This window comes from Meles meles, chromosome 1 (genome assembly GCF_922984935.1).
Source record: "Meles meles chromosome 1, mMelMel3.1 paternal haplotype, whole genome shotgun sequence".
In the NCBI taxonomy this organism is placed as follows: domain Eukaryota; kingdom Metazoa; phylum Chordata; class Mammalia; order Carnivora; family Mustelidae; genus Meles; species Meles meles.
In genome coordinates, this window is record NC_060066.1 from 18,293,474 (window position 1) to 18,299,473 (window position 6,000).

Genomic DNA, 6,000 nt, shown 5'->3' on the forward strand with positions numbered 1-6,000 from the left:
TTAGTCAGCAACACAGAGGGCTACTCGAAAGGAAATTTTTAGCTCATTTCCTAATTAGAACACCCTGCACATTGAAGAACCACACTTGTTCTCAGCTCTTGGGGAAGGAATCGGAAATTTATGGACCTTGAGAAAGATGCCTCATTTTTCCATGGATTTTCACTATCTGGATCCCTTTGCAGCAATAACAGCTTCCTTACATTTGTTTATGTCTCCGTTAAAAAAGAAGGAGGAGGAGGGTTGGGGGGAGGAGGAGGAGTAAAATGACATTTGTTTGCTTTGGCAAACCAGTAAGACCTGAAATCCATGTCCTGCTTCTCATTCCTCACTCTTAAAGTGTCCATTCAACTTTGGGTTTCTGTGGACTGCAAAACTAATATGATAAATCTTTTGATTTTTGACTTAGCCACAACTGGAGACAAGATGAGTTCTCTCTGGGAGCCCATGACCACTTCTTTCCAGAATTAGTCATGACTCAGAGCGCTAAGTAAAAAAGAATGAGCTTCCCTAGCTTGTAATAGTAAATAAATTTCTCTTTTATTATATGCCTTATTTCTTTGTTGATGAGATCTTTTCAGAACACATATCTTATCGGAAAGGATGAATTTACATTTTTTACTGTCGGTGTTGCCAAGTTTTAGTTCACAACTGCAGAAGTGCAGGATATTGAGTAAGTGCTTTTATATGTATTATTTGGCTGGACACAAGGTGAATCAGAGTAATAGTTAAAAAATAACAACACCAATCAGAGTAATATGTACAGACATAATAATAGTGGCAATGATGACCAATGTAGGAGGACCTGCTACATGCCAGACACTGTTTTTCTAGGGGTGTTGTCCATGTATGTCACGGGTGTACCCTCAGATCTTACCAACCTTTGTTTAAAAATAAGGTAACATTTCTGGGACGCCTGGGTGGCTCAGTGGGTTAAGTCTCTGCCTTCGGCTCGGGTCATGATCTCAGGGTCCTGGGATCAAGCCCCGCATTAGGCTCTCTGCTCGGTGGGGAGCCTGCTTCCCCCTCTCTCTCTGCCTGCCTCTCTGCCTACTTGCGATCTCTCTCTCTGTCAAATAAACAAGTAAAATCCTTTAAAAAAAAAAGAAAGAAGGTAACATTTCTGTTTCACACCTACCTAGATTTCCACTAATATAAACCTTTATCTTTCCTGGTTCTACCAGGCTCCTTTCCTGGAGTGGTGTCTGATATTTCCCCTCGAAATCATGTATGTGCTCGGCAACTTTTTCCTGTATCTCACTTGTCTCTCCAGCTGGTCATCCTTCTTTGAGCTAACTTTCCAAAAATCACATAAAATCTGATGCCTTCATGCTAATTGTTACTAGTTCAAGGTTATCACATTTTAAAAAATCTTAAGGTGATTGCTTCAAAGCATAGATAATTCTGTAACCATATATATGTATATATATACTATATATAACTATATAGTTATCTGATTTCATACACATATAAAACAGACTAATAATTAATTGGCTGAACACTTTGCTACTACAAATGAACACTCTTAAGAAATAAGGACCAAATTCACCCTCACAGTCCCTTCCCAAGCCCTGTTACTTCTATGAGCTGAAGGTAAGCTAATTCCCAGTAATAACAGCCACTTTTCATTTCTATTCCTTAGGGTCCAGATTTAACTTCCTCCTAGCCCCAAATATGGTAGAACTTCCTTCCATAAGCTCAGGAACAAATCAGTTCTGCCCTCTGGATGGATGCAGATGACAACATCTGTTTACTCAAGGTGAACGCTTTGGTGGATATTCACTCATTTGAAATTATGTTATCTATTTATTCAACAGGTATAATAATTTCCAGTACCAGGCATTGCACTAGATAGCAGTAGTCCATGACTACAAATAATAACAACAAAATCAAACAAGAACAAACCTGGTCTTTGTACTTATGGATCTTGCAACCAGTTGAGAAAGCCCCTGCTATACATCTCAAAGAGTGGGCAATTTGATCTTAAATATGTGTGAGGCCCAGGAGTTTGGTTCCTGGAGCCCTCCGACATTCTACTGTGAAGGAAAGACCAGTCCTGAATTTGTCTCTTACACACACACACACACACACGCACATACACACCTCCCAAAAGCAAACAAAAATGAGTATTTGACAATTAAAAAAATAAGAGTTAGGAAAAAGTTGTAACTCTGTCTGGTTCTGCTACATTAATGCACCAGATTATATTCCTAAAGAGAATATTTAACATTTCACATTGAAGCACCTGATTGTAGAGTATTTTGCTGCTCGAGGGCTTCCTCAAGAGAAAAGAATGTGTATTTACTTCATATTTTCATAATTAACTGGCTTATTCTTGTGATTTTTGGATTCCAAAATAGCTGTTGCCAAGGGTGACTTCAACAATGGAGAACAATAATTATCATTATTACTCTTCCTATTATTCCTATTCCATTACTGTAATAATACTAGTACTATCGTTATTACTAATAACACAGCAATGCTTTTTTAAACTTCAAAGAAAATGGATCTCCCACATACCTCTTTTCCCATAGTTTTCTCATGTTACCTTCAATTTAGTCATCAAACTTATTTTAATATTAAATTACAAATTTACAAACAGTAACTTATCTAAGGTAGTGCAATAAAATTGTGATTGTGGATTTGTGATATTGACTCAGAGTTTTCTCACTCCACAGTTTGGCTGTTTTCCGGTATGCTGTGGGGTGAGTGGGCACTTGTTTTCTTTAGGAGATTAATGGCTCTCTTGTCCAACAGCTTTCATCCAGTACAACTTGCTGAAATGGTGGGAGAGAGATGTCGAATAAAGAAATAAACCGTCCATGCCAAGGCACATGACAGAGGAATGCCTATAGTGACATGGAGGAAGGGCTACCAGGAACTTGTATAGAATATTTGATTTTTGAGCCTATTAACCTACAGTGGTTTTAACAGACTACTCAGTAATTCTCAAACATCTTTGTAATTTTTTCCTTTAATCTTCATTATGAAAGCAATACCTTTCATTCATTTACCAAATATAAAATATTTTCTTTATGTAATTTTGCAAATAACAGATAATCCTATTCCTATGTGTGTATACTTCTTTGGTAGGTCAGTCTCCCTACCACCGCGTCTTGCCTCCAGAAGCCTGGAGGTCCACACACTTGGACTTAACTTTCCATCCTCCACAATTGCCAATACAAATGCACAGAACCCTAAGTTATTATATATGAGTTACCTCATTGAATTATAGTATGTTAGAAGAAAATCCAGCATTCTCATGTTTTGCAGCTATGCAGGTAACTGGTAAAAAACATGGAAGTTGCTAATGGATCAGTTCCCTACCAACCAGAGAAGTAGAAACCAAATATCTAAATCTAAAATTTTCACTCTATAGACTAGACTACAGGCTAGTAGTACAAATCCAGCAAAATATGTTACCTCTCTCTTAATGTATGATTCAGAAGGTTCTCTTTAAAATTAAAAAAAAAAAATATTTTAAAAAACCTGAAATTTGGGGAAAAATGTGGATGATTCAGCAAAACTTTTAACTAAAAGGAAAATTACAAAATATTTAGTGACTGACTGGCTTTCACACTTTTAAAAAGGCTTCCTGGGGCGCCTGGGTGGCTCAGTGGTTTGGGCCTCTGTCTTCGGCTCGGGTCATGATCTCAGGGTCCTGGGGTCGAGTCCCACATTGGGTTCTCTGCTCAGTGGGGAGCCTACTTCCCCCTCCCCCTCTTCCTGCCTCTCTGTCTACTTGTGATTTCTCTCTCTGTCAAATAAATAAGATCTTTAAAAAAAAAAAAAAAGCTTCTAATGTGTGGGCAAAGCCTCTTTAAAATTCCCAAAATTACAACTACTTTTCCTACTGCATTCCTATCATAAGCAGAAATATCAAAGATTCAACCCTGTGCATACCACTCAACAAATATTTTTCTCTAATATAATGTCTAAAAATTATACAAATGATTATTGCCTTTTTACCCTATCTTGTGGGAGGCATGCTTATTATAAGGTCAACATAAATGAATTTCCTTTCTGAATTCAGTAGAAAATTCCTTTGCAAACCTCTTGAAAGATGTGCTATTGAAAACTGAATATGGTTCAAAATATTAAAATGTTCCAATTAAATACTGACTCTAATTTTATCATTTACAAAAGCAATACCATGTCCAAATGGATTTGAAATGCCCATTCAAAAGGCCGCTGCATCTGCCCTTCCTAGTCTCTTGGATCTCCCATTTGTGCACGTCCATTTTTCTTTAATATTGTCTATGTATCCAGCTTTAAGCCCTTGAGATTTTTTCCTTTAAAAAACATATTTTTGTAAAAATGCTCACTGTAATATCTGCCCTCTCAACAGTTTTAAGTGTACAAGTGGACAATACAGAATTGCTGTCTACAGGTACAACGTTGTATATCAGTGGAATAGCATGCAGCTTTAAAAAAGGAAAGAGGGGTGCCTGGGTGGCTCAGTGGGTTAAAGCCTCTGCTATCGGCTCAGGTCATGATCTCAGGGTCCTGGGATCCAGTCCCGCATCGGGCTCTCTGCTCCATGGGGAGCCTGTTTCCCTCTCTCTCTCTGCCTGCCTCTTTGTCTACTTGGGATCTCTCTCTGTCTGTCAAATAAATAAGAAAAAAAAAATTAAAAAAAAAAAAAAAAAGGAAAGAAATCCTGTAACATGTGATGACATAGATGAATCTTAAGGGTGTTGTGCTAGGTGAAAACAAGTCTGTCACAGAAAGATAAATACTGTGTGTGTCCACTCATATGAGGTATCTAAGAGAGTCAAATTCATAGAAGCAAAGAAAAGAATGGTGTTGCCAGGGCCTGGGGAGAGCAGGAAATGGGGAGTTGCTAAGCCTTTGTAATTTTGACATATTTTAACATTTTTCTTCATATTTTAATCCTCAACAATCTCTATGGATACAGTTTTGCTCTCACTTTTTAGCTACAGGCACAGCAACTCTCTGGGTGAAGCTTTCTGAGATCCAGTTCTGAGCTAGGTAATCTGTATTGATAGGGTCTACCGGCCTGGGCCTCTGTAACAGGAAGAGGATGGAGGTTATACATAAGGGTTTTTTAATCTGGTCTATACATCATCCTTTTTAAAGAAGATTTTATTTATTTATTGCAAGAGAGAGAGTGAGGGCACAAGCAGGGGGGAGGGGCAGAGGGTGAGGGAGCAGACTCTCAAGCAGACTTTTCACTGAGCACGGAGCCTGACGTGGGGCTTGATCTCACAACCATGAGATCATGACCTGAGCCAAAAACAAGAGTGGGTTGGATGCCCAACCAACTGAGCCATGCAGGCACCCCTATCACCTTTCTTTTATTTTCTGATTCCCTCCCTTCTCAATCACACTCTGCATTCCCATAAAAGGAAGTCAATCTTGTTATGTATGTATCTCCAGTTTTAGAAACTTAGAAACTTCATGGTGCATCTTCTTACTTCTGATTTTAAGATGGTGAAAGAGAGACACAGGCAAGCTGTATGACTTGAGCAGAATAAGACAAACAGCTAGAGCTACAACCAAGGCTTTGCCCAAATTTCCTGATTCTTCTTTTAACCCATTTCATATTCTCTTCTGGTCCATTGTTCAAGCTGATGTAACTGGAAAACATTTTAAATGTTCCATGAAGGGACCCAAATAGTTATGGGAAATTATAGTGTCTAAGTTTGCAGCTTTTTAATTGCATATAGAAAAGTTGCCTCAAAGAAGTTGTATGGGGGGCACCTGGGTGGCTCAGTGGGTTAAGCCTCTGCCTTCAGCTCAGGTCATGATCTCAGGGTCCTGGGATCGAGCCCCACATCAGGCTCTCTGCTCAGCGGGGAGCCTGTTTCTTCCTCTCTCTCTGCCTGCCTCTCTGCTTACTCGTGATCTCTCTCTGTCAAATAAATAAATATTAAAAAAAAAAAAAGAAGTGGTACGTATATAGTACGTGAAAGTACTTTGTCAGTTGGGCGATGCTCTATAAATGGGTGGGAGCTGGTGTTTGCACCTTCAGATTCCATC